Source organism: Canis aureus, chromosome 31 (assembly GCF_053574225.1).
Source record: "Canis aureus isolate CA01 chromosome 31, VMU_Caureus_v.1.0, whole genome shotgun sequence".
Taxonomy (NCBI): domain Eukaryota; kingdom Metazoa; phylum Chordata; class Mammalia; order Carnivora; family Canidae; genus Canis; species Canis aureus.
Window position 1 is genome coordinate 11,666,186 of NC_135641.1, and position 16,739 is coordinate 11,682,924.

The 16,739-nt window shown below is 46.2% G+C and overlaps 1 non-coding gene across 1 annotated transcript; it reads left to right on the forward strand.

Moving 5' to 3' along the window:
* The first annotated feature begins 15,665 nt into the window (after window positions 1–15,665).
* LOC144302784 (U6 spliceosomal RNA) lies at window positions 15,666–15,771 on the forward strand. The gene has a single exon (XR_013369841.1). It is a non-coding gene; the product is annotated as a U6 spliceosomal RNA (small nuclear RNA).
* The last annotated feature ends 968 nt before the right edge of the window (window positions 15,772–16,739 follow it).

A 16,739-nucleotide genomic window follows, 5' to 3' on the forward strand; every position in this document is an offset into this window, starting at 1 on the left:
CCACCATCCCTCCTACAAGGCAAAGTTGTGCTCATAGCAGTCTCATTGGAGGGACGCCCCCCAGGTGCTTTGACACTAGGAACCTCTGATATATCCTGCGTGGGACTCCACCTGGAAGTCAAGAGGGGGGATTTTCGTGATAGCGGATCTTCTCTACTTTTGTAGGAACATGGGGTCTTCAGTCCCCAAGGACTCTCCTTTGGGATGCCTTTTAAAGCACTGGGATCAATTCAGGTTGCAAGATTTAAGAAAGAAAAGCCTGATCTTCTGTAACACTTCATGGTCTTGGTACTCTTAGGAGATGAGGAAAAATGGCCCATGAATGGGACATTAAACTTGAATCTGATCTATCAACTAAATCTCTTCTGCAGGAAACAGGATAAATAGATGGAGATACTCTATGTCCAGGCTTTCATGGCCATAAAACAGAACCCCAATATAAGGACCTCTTGCAGAATGTGTTTGGCCACTCACCAGGCAAATAACTCCCCTCCTGACATATTGGATGATGATTGTCTAAATAGGCCCATTCTTTCCTAATAAACCTAGGCTAGCAGAGGAATCACACACCTCTTCACATTAAGAGGACATTGATACTGTCACTATCCCTCCTCACAAGCCTCAAGACCCCTCTGCTCGCAGCCCAACTGGACATACCAGGAGCAGAGCTCCCTATCTCCTGGAAGTAACCCCTAAATCAGGATTGTATCCTCTTAGGGAGGTTGCTAATGGAGAAATGGGCAGTATCAGAGTCCATGTCCCATTCTCCATGGCAGACTTGGATCAGATTAAACAACTCTTAGGTCTGTGTTCTGAGAACCTTTCTCAATTTATTGAAGGCTTTCAGCAAGTATCCATTAGCTTTCAGCAAGTATCCAGTGAAATCCATTAGGTTTCATTTGACCTGACAAGATTTATATATATACTACTAATATATATAAAACACTAACTACTAATACATATATGTTATATATATATGTATATATATAACATATATGTATATTAGAAAAGAACCATACCTGGACAGGGGCTTGAGTTTGGGGACCAACTAGCCGGAAGAGATAGAGAATGTTTTCTGGTAGGGGGCACTGTTGTCCCAATAACCAAGCCACACTGCACCTATTAGGAAAATGTAGGGAGAGAGGGGATCATATGATTACTTAAAAGCTTGTCTAATAGAAGGAATAGAAAAGGATTCTCCCAAACTGTAAACTTTACCAAAATTCAGAAAGTCCCTCAAATTGCTGGTGAAAATCCAGCTCTGTTTCAAAGTCACTTAATAGAAGCTATCTGTACACAAACCCAGACCGACTACACCTGAGGGAGGAACTGTTATAAACATGCACTATATAAATCAGTCAGCACATGACACCTGCTGAAATTTAGTTTTCCTGGTTCTTTCATCTTGTTCCACTCCTTTCCTTGGATGAGACTTAATATATAAACTGGGAAGCAGGTTTACTCTTACTAAAGAAGAGTATGGCTTGTTCTCTTTGACACCCGGAGAACCAAAGCCTTACCCTGATATCATCTCTAATGTCTGGAAGGTAGCAAATACCCACAGTCTGGGATTGTATGTCCCAGGATGGACTCTTAAGGCCCAACCAGTTAAAGTAACCTTAAAGGACCCAACCATTATATCTCATAAGAGACAGTATCCCTTAAAACCAGAGGTAAAATAAAAGCTGGGTTACAACCACTTGTTGACAAGTTTCTCCAACATGGTGGTTGAAGACCTTGTCAATCTCCTTATAACACTCCGATTTTACCAGTAAAGAAGCCAAATGGGGAATATTGAATGGCATAAGACTTAAGGGCACTAATGAGGCAGTGGTCCCTATTCATTCTGTAGTGCAAATCCATATACTATTCTTACCCAGCTCTCTGGAGATGCTAGCTAGTTTACAGTACTTGATTAAAAAGATGCCTTGTTTTGCATCCTTCTAAGTGAAGAAACACTATTTGCTTTTGAATGAGCCCCACCTACAAGCCCGTAGGCCCCTCCATTAACCTGGCCAGACTTGCCTAGGGATTTAGAGACCATCTTAACTTATCCAGGGCTGCTCTTAGAGAACACTTCTGGGCTGTATCCTTGCCTCAAGGGACTGTAATTCAATATGTGGATGATATTTTCATCCGTAGTCCCACAAAGGAAATGTCTGATAGCAATTCTATAACCTCACTACATTTCTTGGCAAACAAAGGGCATCACGTCTCCCCTAAAATGACACAAGTGTCTAAACAGAAAGTATAATATTTGGGGTATGAACTAACACCAGGTCATGGAACTCTACCTACTGAGAGAATGAAGGCTCTATGAGATCTCGAGCCCCACTTGCAAAGGACTCCACGTTTTCCTAAGCATGGCAGGTTTTTGCCACTTGTGGATTCCTGGATCTGAAGCTCTTAGCCAAGCCATCATATGATTTAATTAAAGGTCCTGATGAAGAGTCTTTACTCTGGAAAAAAGCCTAGCAGACAGCCTTCAAAATATTAAAAGCTAAGCTTTTATCAGCCCCCGCTTTGGCTCTACCAAACTTAGAAAAACCTTTCCCTTCATATGCAGCAGAAAAACAAGGCCAAACTTTGGGAGTTCTGACCCCAAAATTAGGAAATGAAATGAGCCTGGTGGGCTATTCTTCAAAGTCACTTGACAATGTAGCACAAGGGTGGCTGGTTTGTCTTCCAGTGGTGGTTATGACCACCTTCTGGGTAGGAGGAGGGGACAAAACTTCCTACAGGACAGTCCCTGACTGTGATGAGTTCACATCACGTCCAAAGTGTTTTAGGAACTGAAGGCCACCAAAGGATGATGGTGAGCTGACTTACTAAATACCGGGCCATGCTTTCAGACACACCTGAACCGATCCTCAAGACCTGCCGAGCTTCAAACGCAGCTGCCCTTATGCCTGGATCTGACCATTGCACTTCTATAGAGCATAATTGTTCAGAAGCTATTGATCTTGTTTATTCCAGCAGATTGTACTTGAAAGATCCTCCTATTGGTAACGCAGGTGACAACTGGTTTCCTGGTGGCAGCAGTTTCATGGTGAAGGGCAGGTGATCATCAGTCTAAGCCAGACTATGGAGGTCACAGCCCTCCCAGCAAATACGTCTGCCCAGAAAGCAGAGCTAATAGCACTCCTTTGTATTTTACAATTGGCAAAAGGCCTCAGGATTAATCTCTATACTGACTCTAAATATGCTTTCCTGGTCCTACACACATGGGGCAATTTCGAAAGAGAGTTATAAACAAGTCATAACTCTCCCATTAAACATGGACCTGAAATAATAGCCTTTTTAGAGGCTGTACACAAACCTAACATGGCGGCTGTAAGTCACCTCAGGTGACATCAAAAGGACACGTCTAAGGAATCCAAAAGGAATCAGCTGGCAGAGGGGGTAGCCAAGCAAGCTGCACAAAACCTGCAAGTACTGAGTCCCCATACCAGTCCTGACACTGCTGAAAAATAGATTCCTGGGCTACTGAGGCCAAGAAATCCAGGTAGCCCCAGAATGGCGATTTTCAAAAAATGCGCAAAACTGGGTTATAAATGATAGAGGAAAAGTCTTTATGTCCAAAGGCAACCGATGGAAACTAATGCAGGGTACGCATCAGGCTACTCCTGAAGGCCCTGGAACAAATGGCTGAAAACACCTTTGTTGAGATTAACTTTACCACTGCCAATCATGTGCTACCTGCACACAAGTAAACCCAGAGGGCACACCTCCCACCCTCTGCTGCCCTTAACACCAGTCCAGATTGGGGGGACATATCCTGAGGAGGACTGGCAACTAGATTTTACACAAAGGCCATCTTGTAAAGGATATAAATACTTGGTGGTCTATGTAGACATCTTTCCTGAATGGATAGAAGCCTTCCATTGCAAAACAGAAAAGGCCACTGAAGTGACAAAAAGTTTATTAGGGGAAATTACCCCCTTTGATCTGGACTCCCTCCATCTGTACAAAATGACAATGGACCATCTTTTATTGCACAGATAACTGAGCAAATAGCTCAGGACTTAAAAAATTAACTGCTATTTGCATTCGGCCTGACATCCACAGTGCTCCGGAAAGGTGGAATCGGCCATCCACACCTTAAAACGACATCTTGCCAAAGTAAGCATTGAGACTCAAGAAAATTGGGTTACTCTTTTACCGGTAGGACTTCTGAGAGTGAGAATCGCCCCAAAGGAATCAATAGGGGCAAGCCCCTCTGAATTAATATATGGCGCCTGTTCTCACTGTAGAACTGTCAAGAGCTGGAGACTCTAATGCTCTGTTGAATTACTTCACTTGAGGCTGAGTTAATTCACAAATCTCTACAAAAATATGCAGACCATATCCTCCCTAAATCTGATCTGACAGTTGCTAATAATCCACCTCATCCAGACCCAGGAGACATGCTTTACTCAAAGGATTGGAAGTCTAATACAGCGGGGATTTGACTGCAAAACAAGAGCTTCCCTCCCGGGTCATATCATGTGCCCCCTCCATCATACTATTAGAAGGCCATTCCTCGTGGACTCCTATATCAAGAACTCAACCTGTGTCTTCCCCACAGGAACCCAGTGTGCCAGCTTGCATACTTTCTCACTCCCATGAACCTGTAGAAGACCTCAGACTTCTCTTCAAATGACAGTGAACATTGCACTTCTCTTTCTCATTCTCTTTTTTCCCAATTTTTACTGATAATTCCTTCTTAAGATGGGCACAGCATTATGCTGGGCTTCAAAATCAAACAGCTTGCTGAGTGTATGTGATTCTGCCTATATTGTGCTCATCTGGTCGGGCTTGGTGGGCCTCCCCGTCATGGGGCCCAAATTGGCTTTCCTTGTATACCTATGTCTTAAAGACGATCTGTGACCCAAGTTCTACTATATTTCATGATAGCTCTATCACAAAACAAAATGTTACCCTCTGGCCTATGGCCAATACCACTTGGAATCTCCCCAGCCAAGATCAGATCTTTTCATGCTCTCAAACCATTAAGGTTCTGACTGAAGTCACTTGTCTACAAATAAATATGTACCAGAGAATGCCTATGTTATAAAATCCAACTTATTGGTATACACAGGCTGAAATATATCAGATCGGGGGCCAATATGAACAGCTCACCCCCAAAATTGGATGGCTAAGTCAAAAAGCAATTCTAGGCTGGGGACAGAGAAACCATACATAGGCAAACAACACTGGGCAGCTAAGGTGGGTGCCATCAGAGATATGTTCACAAATCATTGTTCTTCAGGCCATGGATTGGTTTGCTACTGATTAGATGAGGCAGCCCAGAATTAGGCAGCTGGCTCCTAATGGGACCCAATGGCTATACAGCCCTAACCTACAGCCATGGCTTCCCCCAGGCTGGATAGGTCACTGTATTCTGGATTTTGCCTCAGTGCACCGATATACTCTGAAAACCATTACTAACTCAGCCAATCTTCTGAATTCAAAACAACCGTGGCCTCGTCCCACATTTCATCGGTATGACCACCTAGCACCCACCTTTGTTCCCCCTTTAGGACTGGAGGATGTCCCTTGGCACATGGAAGCCTTCAATAAGTACACGGTCAAAGCCCAAAATGACTCCCCAAATAGCATAGCCCTGCTAGATACTAAAGTAGCACGGATGAGTAAGGCCGCCCTACAAAATTGAATGGCATCCGATGTTTTGACAGCAGCACAAGGAGGTATATGTGCCTCGTGCCCAGACTCCTTCGTTGCCATAACTTAAAGTGGACAGATGACCCTTTCTACTCAAGGAGACGCATAAATGTTGTCTACCTTGGATTCAGCCTTTCAAAATTCCTACATGCGAATTCCCAACTGATCAATGTTGACAAACAAGAAAGGCTGTCTCTACCCCCTCATTCAGCAAGAAAAAGTTATGGAAGATGAGACCTTCTACCCTTGACAACCTTCAAGTCTTAAGGGTCAAAATTGTTCAGTGGGGAAATGAGAAGTGCGTTGGCAGGAGAAATGTAGCCAAAACCATTTTATGTGCGGCCGGCCCACTGCTGCACATCTAAGACGCACAGGACGTGGCTTTGCCTAAGAGTCCCATGACTAGTGTTTCACTAGATAATGAAGGGTAACCTTATCTGGACAACAGCTAGCCCTCTAAGTCCTATGAACCTCACTTTCAGCAGACACAGATTCCTCAGAGACTTCGCTCTTCCTACCCCCCACTAACTGAGAAGCCCAGAATCAGCCACTCCCCTCAATCCCAGAGCAGCTCTTCCTGGCCACAGATCCTGGCCCCGTGTTATAATGAAGGCATCTTTCTGCACTGAGAACATTAAAACAACTCTTTCTAGACCATTCGCTCACCAACCCCACATCCAGGAAGGCCCATGTGCCCAGTCCACAGTGCACTGTTATGGTGGCCAACGTGACAGGCAGCCAGTCACCCTGTGAGGCCTACGTCTGAGCCCACGGATATATTAGACTTCTAAGCACACATTTGGTTCCGTGCTCACTCTCCCCTCCAAGAACTCCACTGAACAGGGGCTGCTGTGAGGAAGGCCCTTGATAAATAACTATAGCATATTAATGAGTCATTAATTCTTCCTCAAGCAGAAAGGCTCACACTGTACGTGTACACTTGGATCCCCACAGATTTGTCAGTCCTCTGGTTCTTGAACTTGTCTGCATTGATTTCTGAAAGGCTCTCGGCTCGTTTAGGTGGCCTCCAACCCGCTTTCTGCCTGCAATGGATTGTCCACCTTTTTGGAAGAGTTCAAGGCCACTGCTGTTTATTTGGTGTTCGGTCACTTTCCCCCACCTTGCTCTGGTTTAAGCTGCTTATACCTACAAAGGAGCTAAGAGTAGGCAACGGGGGATACGGAGTTTGTGACTCTCAGTTCAGACCATTTATATGACTCGTGTTATAGAGAAAGTCTTAAGGCTCTCTTAAGACATTGCACTTTTCCTGCAATCATTTCGAACTGTAACAAATGGGCTCAGGTGGCTTGCGTTTCAATCTTTGCACAATTGGTATAGGATTTTTAAGACCGCTCAGGGTCACCTCTTCCAAGAAGCCTTCCCTGACTTTCTTGAGATGTAGAAACATTCCTCCTCCCACCCCAACTCTGAGCTCCCGAGCTCCCGTGACAGACCCATGGCTAACCTATGCCTTCTGCAGTCAGCCTGGCGGCCTTCCCCTTCTGACTGAGCTGTGGCTTCCTGGTCCTCACCTTGCAGTGCCACTGTGGGGCCAGCGGGCACTCAGTGAGTATGAAGGTTGAAATAAATCCCCTATGAAAGGAAGGTAACAGGTGGGGGTTTTGAGGGCAGGAACCTGCCGGCCTGTTAGGTACCCCCCTGGGATTTGACCCCGAGCACATGGCAGCAGGCAGGAGCCCAGGAAAGCCTGTGTGCTTGATGGCAGCCCTGGGGACTCAGAGGGCACACCGCAGAGCAGCCTGTGGCCTCCTATGCTTTCGTCTGCTGGAGGATGCCTGCCTGTCTCCCCAGGGAAACCTCCAAAGTCCGAGGCCTTGACCTCCCCCAGAGTCTTATCAGTTCTTCTAGTGGATCCCTCTTGAGTAAAACCTAGTAAATTATTTTCTTTCTCTGAATGCATGGTGGTATTTTTAAATGTGTAATTTCCTGAAAAGAATAGACCACGTGCCTATGAACATTATGAGGATGGTGAGCTTTATGGGCTAACCTGGCAAGGCCATGGTGCCCAGGTGTTTAGGCAACTACTAGAGCAGGCGTTCTGTGAAGATGCCTTATAGATATCATGAACGCTTATAGTCACTTGACTTGAAGTGAAAGACCGAACACTTGGTGAGGTGGGTGGGCCTCATCTAATCCGAAGAAGGCCTTAAGAGCAAACACTGAAGTTTCCCAGAGGATAAGGAATTCTATCTCAAGATGGCGGCATCAACTCCTGCCTCAGTCTCCAGCCTGCCCTACCTGCTGGCCTGCCCTACAGAGTTTAGACTTGCCAGCTCCACTATCATGGGAGCTAATTACTTAAAATATACCTCTTCATATCTCTCTATTGATCCATCCATCCATCCATCCATCCATCCATCCATCCACCCGTCCATCCGTCCATCCTATTGGTCCTATTTCTCTAGAAAACCCTGACTGACAAAGTACATATTTGAAATGTAATGCAGGTACCAAAACAAAGACACTTGTGTAAAGATAGTGTTGATATGTCAAGAAAGGCAAGTTGACCAGAGCTCCTGTTCACTGAAGAAGGGTGAATGAATGCAGGAAGCAGGCCTGACCCAGGCTATGAGCCAGCCCTGCCTGCGGGCCCCGTCTTGGGTGCTCAAATACCATCTCATTTAATCAGAGCAACATCTCTGTAGGGAACACTTGCATTGTGCCCACTTTGCAGGTAAGCAAACCGAGGCTTAGAGCAGTAGGGGACATGAGGAGTCACACAGCTGGTGAAGCGTGGCTGGGAGTCTGTCCAGAAGCCTGGCTCTTTCTGCTGCATGACACAGGCCCCCGGGGGAGGCTGAGCCTGGGGATCCAAACCCGGCCTGGAGGAGAGATGCTCTAACGAGTGGCTACTCCTGCCCAGGAGAGGGGTCTGTGTCTCAGACGTCCTTGCCCACCACACGGCCTGCAGCAGGGCCCAGGCTGGTTCCAGGACAGAGAGTGGCCTATGGCCTTCTGAAGGGTGGCTCTACAGGCGCCAGAGTGAGGGACGGTGAACACACATGCGAACGTGCACACAAGTGCACCCAGCTACTCAAAGGTCAAGTACTCAAAGGCCCCGTCCCACTGGTTGGTTCTCCCCTTTCACTATTTTAAAACAAATTAGCTATAATATTTCATCAGGTTAAAAAGGTCTCCCACCACGCATCACCTTCATTGAAAATTCCAGTTTCTTGATCCAGCACAGTAAATCCAACAAGGGATATAAATATTTAAAGAAATTCAAAAGCAATTTCTTTTGGAAAGCAAAGAATTCCTTGTTCCTTGAGAATAATTGCTGTTTAATTTATGGCGAGTAGCCTGCATACTAATCTATCTTATAATAGAATCTATAAAAAAAAAAAGAATCTATCTTCTGTGTATTTTAAAATCCTTTTAGAAATGAAAAGTAAAACCAAGTTTTCCCTTTAGGTGCAGGTATGAAATAATTCATAGCAAATGGATGCCCCAGGACTATTATCAAATCCCAAAGTGGTTTTTAATATTCTCTGAGTGGCTGTATAGGGTCTGTTGATGGCCAGTGCCATCTTATTCATCATCAATTCCAGAGTCTGTCTCCCATAGATTGGGGGTCAAAGACTATGGCCCTAGCCAGGTCTGGCCCTCTCTTTATAAATAAAGATTTTTTTGGGGGGACACAGTCTTGCCTATTTGGTCCACAGTATTTCTGGCTGCTTTTGTGCTATCCCATTAGAGTTGAATCATTGTGATGGAGACCCCACAGCCCCCCAAGTCAAAAATATTAACTATCTTGCCATTTACAGAAAAATTTTGCCAAACCCTGACCTGGATGGTCAAATAGTTTTCTCCTTTCCCTCCATTTCATCTTCCTCTTTCATCATAATTATTCCAAACATCTCTTTATATTTAATTCTCAGGGAAAGCTCTCACTACTATTATGAATTACTCATCCTAAGATAGTCTTAATATTATGCATAATATTTTAATATTTAATTGTCACATCTAAAATACAGTGTTCTCAGTTATATAAATATTGCTGAGGTTTGACTTGAGAAGAAAGTTTATTTAAGGCTTTAGTTCTGGTGGGTTTCTAGGCTGGAAATACGGGGGCACAATATTCAAGAATGAAATGCACACGGACTTCCAAGTGTCGTGCATACAACAGAGAGAGTGTAAAACCCAGGGTAAACAGGAGGGCAAAAACCCCTGGAACTCGGCTTCTTTCTGGTGACTTCTCAATTGTGCTTAATTAAGGACTGTTGTGGTTAAGATGCACAGGCTGTTTTGAAAGTGGCATTCTTATACTCATTGGATAGGCAGTGTATTTATGGGAATCTGCATTTTACTCCTGGGGGACTTAAATTCTTTTTTCACTAAGAATAGAAACACATACTGCATGATCATTTGTGCTTTTTCTGAATTGCTCCTCCTAAGGCGGTAGGTTGTTTTTCCCACTGCTTTATATCAACTTAAGGCATTTGTTCTTTTCAAAAAGTGGAAAAAAATGTAAAAACTTCATTATTTACTTTTATGCTTAGAAGTGTCTGTCTTTAGTGACCATTGACAAAGGACACAAAGGACCATTGACACCACCTGACCTTCAGAATAAAATCCTGACTTTCACACGTCTTCCTAGGAGTGCTGGGAGCCCACCTGGAAGGTTGGTGAAGGCAGAAGCAGAGCTGAGCTGGGGGGCGGCGGAGTGGCAGCACCGTGCACCTGCTGCCCTGGCTCTCGAGCGCCTGTCCGGCATCTCCACTCGGCCAGCGCTCACCCTGTGGGGCATGGGGGCTCCGGGTAATTTCTACACATGACGTGAAGGCCCTGGGATGGTCACAAGAGGGAAGCTTCTGAGATGTGTTATCCCCGACTTTGGCGACGCCTTGCGCCTTCCCGGCCCTGTCCGAGGACTCTGCCACCATAGTGGGTGTGCTGGAGCCGGCGTGGGGGGCACACGAGTGCCTGGACGTTGTGGGGCTCTCATCCCTCTCTTGGCGCCCGTCTGTGCTGGGCTCCTGACCCCTCCCCATCTCACACACTGGTAATTTTCACAGATGTGGGCATAGGCACACACAGTCGGTTCTCATTACTCATGGATTCCATATTTGTGAATTCACCTGCTTGCAAAAATTTATATTCTACACTCGCCCCCAAATCTGCACTTGCAGCAGTGCTATGGCCTTTCACGGACACATGTAGAGGGAGGGACAGAAGGGTCACCCGATGTGCACGTTTCCAGCTGGGAGAGAAAAAGCAGCCCTCGGCCTTCTTGTGTCAACCAATGGTAAACGAGCATCCTTTATGCAGTGTAGGTCGCACCATGTTCTCCTCACTTTGGGGTCTTTTGTCGCTTTCCCTGTGTCAAGTGGCCCAGGGACAGCGCCTGTCTAGAGGTCCTAATGGCAAGGTGGCTGCGATGTGCCCTGCCCTTTGTGCAGGCACACGCTGCAGTGCTATTGACAGCAAAGTCCAATGTTAATCGATCAGTTATGTACATTAAATAAGTTGTCTTCCATAATCCATTCGTTAATTAACAATAAAACACTTATGTATTGATTGGTTGATGAAAACGTTATGACAAGTGGCTCATAGGAAACTAACCCTGCAACTTCTTTATGAGCAATGGCTCAGGATTTGCTCATTTGGTGTTTGCTGCCACTTTTCAGACATAAAGCGAATAGCGAGAACCGGCTATATCTGAGGTCATAGAAATACGACATGGATCGTGTCCTGGATACCGGCCCTGCTCCGGTGGTGATTAAGGGATTGCACAGCATCCCTCTGCTCACCTGAATCCCCCACCTCAATCTTTGGAGCCCAACATGAAGAGACTTACACATTTAATCCTTTCCTCTCTGATTTTTTTGTTTGTCCTGATTCGCTGTGAAGTGCAGACACATGTCAGGTCTCAAATACTTGTTTTGCTTAATTTTGGTTTTGTAATTTACAAGTGTCCCATGGCTGAAGCTAAGCCCAAGGACATGCATTCTTTGGCCTGTGCAGTGTTCTTGAATCTTCTAAATTAGTTACATTTAGAAATCCAAAGAATTCACATAAGATGCTGAGAGGATGGTGCATGTGCTTCTCCCTCTCGTCTCCCTGTTACCAATCTTCCAGTCCTTCACCTTGTAAGTCTCTGAGCCACACAAAGCAGTAGCCGCCACCCTTAAATGAGTGTAGATCTGTCCTGGTCGTTCTCAGTCCAGACAAAGTGCACAAGCTAATGGACTGCTCAGCCCCCTGCCTTTCGAGGAGCTCTCCCTCCAGCATGGTCTTCCTGGGGGTTTCCTGATGCCGTAGCAGAGCACTTCCAGTCGGCTCCTCCGTCTTGTGCAAGACCATCCATAAAGCAAGCACGAGGGCTCTTCTTCCCCAGTCACTGGACATGAAGAACTTCCCACAAGGAAGAAGAGGCAACAGAGCAGGGGCAGGTGTCAGACTCGGAACCACGGCTTATGCAACTTGCTTGTCCCTCCTGTACGTGCTGGGGGCCAGTTATACGGATGCAACACCCACCAGAAAATGAACGCAGCCACACCCTCCCCATCTGTAATGGAAAGTTTGGGTTCTAGATATTAGAATACTGAATCTTGACCATCTCTCGACTGGAGACAGCCTCATTTTTTGGCTGGAGATCGCCTCTTTTCCCCACTTACCTCATTGTTCTCCACTTCCAGGCTTATCCATGGTTCGGATCCAAGGATGGATCCTGGCTGAACATGAAGAAGATTGAAGAATCACCAGCTCAGGCTGGAGACTGAGTATCTAGTCACCCTCGATCTCCATTTGAGTCAGGACCCATGTCCCCTCCATGTTTCTGAGAGCCCACCTGGTGGGCTCTGGTGTCTGAGTCTGAGGCCTGGACGGAATAACCTGTGCGTGGATGGCTGGGGGGTTCCACTTGTTTGGCTGTCTACCTCACCTACCTTACCAGCCCTCCCTCCCCCACCACCTCTTGCCAGAGGCACCTTTTGACAGAACTGAGCTTCGCTGTCCGATCTGATCCTGTGTCCTGCAATGTATTCTTTAATTTTAATTGTTTAATTTCTAATTTATTCTCTCATAGGTTTAGATTATTGTAGCAAAGTTGTGAGTAGTAGAGAGTTCCCACATACTCTTCGTGCAACTGCCAAACCAGGAAATCAACAATAAACTAGAGATCTTGTAAAATTTTACCAGTTTTTCCTCAGATGTCCTTTTACTGTCCAGGGTCCCACATGGTGTTTCATTCGCTGTCTCCTGCGTGTCCTCCAACCTATGACAGATCCTCGGTCTTGTCTTTCATGACCTCCACCCCAGGCTCCTTCCAGTGAACACGCTTCAGCCTCCATCCCCACTACAGCTGAATACCCTGCTTCTCCCCCTTTACCTGCCATGTGAATTCCTAATCATTATTCCAGACAATATTACTCAGGCACGTAATGCTAGAAGCTGCAACACCCCTAAGCCTCAGTGGCCCAACATAATAGCAGTTCACTCCTCACTTACTCAAGGTCCGTGTGGATGTCCTCGGTTGGGTGGCTCTCCTGAGAAGCCCTCCTGTGGGAACAGCTTAGGACACTGCCATCCCCACCTCGTGGCCTCTAAGATCAACACAGAAACAAAGAAAGAAGAGAAGTGTATGTGGAAGCTTTTGTTGTTTCCTTTTTTTTTTTAAGATTTTATTTGTTTATTTATTTATTTATTTACTCATGAGAGACACACAGAGAGAGGCAGAGACACAGGCAGAGGGAGAAGCAGGCTCCCTGTGGGGACCCTGATGCGGGACTCGACCCCAGGACCCCAGGATCACGACCTGAGCCAAAGGCAGACGCTCACCCACTGAGCCACCCAGGCGTCCCTTGTTGTTTCTTTAAATAGCACAAGCCAACATAGGCTTGCATCATTTCTCCCCTGATTCCAATGGTCAGAGCCAATCCTAGGTCATACCCACATGCAGGAGAAAGGGAAATGTCGTTTACTGTATCCCAGGAGGAAAACGAAGCAGGCAATCGAGCTGTAGCATGGTCTCTGCCACCGGCCACCCTTCTAGTCACCAAATGGCTTTCTTTTTCTTCCCACAGAATACAGCTTGCCCTCCCTCTTCCCGAGAGAGAACGTGGACACCCGTTCGGTTACGGTAGCCAACTGGGTGGCTCTGGCCATTCTGTGGAGCAGGAGCAGCCCCTCTGGTCTGGTCTCCTGCACCTGGGGGCTGCTGGATTGGCCACTGGCTTCCCTGGTTTCCAGTCATCGGTGGTGGATCAAGGCCGGGGAACTCGTGGAGCCCTCCCTCCTGGGGCTCACACTCATTGCTCGCCCATGGATGCGCCTTCGTGCACATGCGTCTGCTCTGGATGCTGAGACCTCATGGGTACAGCCCCAGAATTCACCTTCTGGGGGCTCCTCCTTAGTCCTTATCATGTATGGCCACATAAGGCTGGACTTCGGGCAGTGTGTTCTTGAGGCAGGACAGCTTTGGGAGCTCACCTCCAGTTTAGGAAAGACTGGGGACGGGGCACTTGGGGGGCTCATGGTTAAGCGTCTGCCTTTGGCTCAGGTTGTGCTCTCGGGGTCCTGGGATTGAGCCTCCTGGGGGGCTCCCTGCTCAGCAGGGAGTCTGCTTCTCCCTCTCCCTCTCTCCCCTGCTCATTCTCTCTCTCTCTCTCTCTCTCTCTCTCGATCTGTTTCAAGTGGATAAATAAAAAATCTTTTTTTTTTTTTTTTTTTAAAGGAAAGACTGGGAACTCCTCAAAGACTGTTTTTAAGTCAAAAACAATTGAAGGACATTTTGGGTCCAGACCCATGGTATTCTTAGTGATACGATCGTCCCAAAAACTTGATGACTTCCGATTGATTTATACCAGTAACCATATCCCTTTCTTGGATGTCGTTCTGGAACCTGTTTCATTTCCCTGCCTCCTCACTCCTGTGACCCTGTCTCAACATAACAGCAGCTCTCCGAGGCCACCGGGCTGAGTGGGAAGTCCACGCGCTTACTCACACCTTTGCTCTGAGTCACTTTATGAACCTTAGAAAGTTCACCGGCACTTAATCATTTCAAACGATTTTTTTATTCCTGTACTTACTGTTCAGGGACTAGAAGCAGATTACCTTTTGTAATCCTACAAGGCCTTGAATTTCTGGACTCCATTACCTTTCATTTTCTGCTTACAAAGCAGCCAATTACTTCCTGAGCTCTTCTCTTTCTTGTATTGCCTTTCCAAACCGAGCCACCGCCAATCTAAACAAGCTTCAAATATTCCATTTTCCAACAACTCCTCCTAGAGCCTACGGTGATGGGATCTGCCTTCCAAGTCCCCAGGGGCAGCCATCCTGCCGTGTTCTGTCCACACATAACATAGATGTTCAGCAACCCAGTCAGCCATGTGTCTTCCTCTCCTCTTGCCCAACTGCTAAGAAAATGGCCACATATTTCTGGTACAGCAGCAGGCCCCTGCAAGATACCACTTTCTGCGGTATTCAATAATATTCAGGCTCGCTGTTGCAAACAATCCCCAATTCCAGTAGTTCCTCAAAATAAGTTTATTTCCCACCCTTCCTGTGTCCACTAAGGATTTTCCAGTTAGGGCCTCCTCCTGCAGACAAAGACTCAGTGATCCAGGTGCCTTTCACCTTGGGATGCTGCTGTTTCCGATATGGGGCCCCAACTTTGCCACAGGAGAAGAGAGGAAAGGGTCAGATATTTCACGGGCCAGCCTAGATGTGTCATACATCACATCTGCCTGAATTCTGTCGGTCAGAATCAGTTTTATGGCCCCACTCAGGTACAAAGCGATGGTAAATGTCATCCTCTGGGTGCCCAGGAGGATAATTAAATGGTCAACAATAATTAGAATGATTTCTGGCACAAAGACCAGTCTGAAATGTCACCTGAAAGCTCTGCAGAATCAGCCACTTCCCTTCCACTCGCACTGGGTCTTGTACATAATTTGCACCTGTCACTTTGATTAAAAATTATTTTATTGTCTGTAGACCCGCCAGGTAATGATTGCCTTGAGGTTAAGAACTGTCCTGTAGTGCTCGCTTCAGCAGCACATGTACTAAAATTGGAGTGATGAGAGAAGATGAACATGGCCCCCATGCAAGGATGACCTGTAAATTCATGAAGCATTCCATACTTTACAAAAAGAAAGAGAGAGAGAGATCCCTGGGTGGCTCAGCGGCTTGGCACCTGCCTTCGGCCCAGGGCATGATCCTAGAGTCCTGGGATTGAGTCCCGCTGTGGGCTCCTTGCATGGAGCCTGCTTCTCTCTCTGCCTGTGTCTCCATCTCTCTCTCTCTCTCTCTCTGTGTCTCTCATGAATAAATAAAATCTTAAAAAGAGAGAGAGAGGAGAGAGAGAGAGAGAGAGAGAAAGAAAGAAAGAGAGAGAGAGAGAGAGAGAGAGAGAGAGAAAGAAAGAAAGAAAGAAAGAAAGAAAGAAAGAAAGAAAGAAAGAAAGAAAGAAAGAAAGAAAGAAAGAAATCCCCTGTGCCCATCACCCTAGCACCTGAGCCTGGTGCTCTGGCTGGGGCCGGGCACACGCAGGTGCTGAGTGCTTGTCAAGAGAATGAGGAGATCAGAGAGAGGCCAGGCTGGGAGTAAATATTGAGAGGTGTGCAGAATCGGATTTCTCTCTTAGAAAGGGAAAAATTGGAGGCTATCATAAGACATATTTCCTAATAAAAATGAAAGTAACATCCTGCACTTTTTAATTTATTCAAGTGGGCAAATTGTTTCCCCATCTCCTTCTTGGCATTCACCTGGTAATTTCACATTTCCCAATAGATTAGTCTTAACACAATGAGAGCTCTCAGCAGAGGCTATTAATTATATATTACTTTGAATAGTATCTCCTGTCCTGAATGAAATTGTTACTTATAATAGAAAGAAAAATCCCATAAGATACGAGCGTCAGACATTCTCAGTACTCGAGGAAGACGTGTGGGGAGGCTGTCCCCCGAAGATTTAGGACTGTGCCCCAACACTTCTCTATTCAAGGAGCTCAAGATAGAAACGCTTCTGAGGCAGGCAGAACTGAGTCCGATTAACCGATTGAAATACACAGAAATGCGGAACAATAGCTCATTTGTTTGCTCTGAATCTAAGAA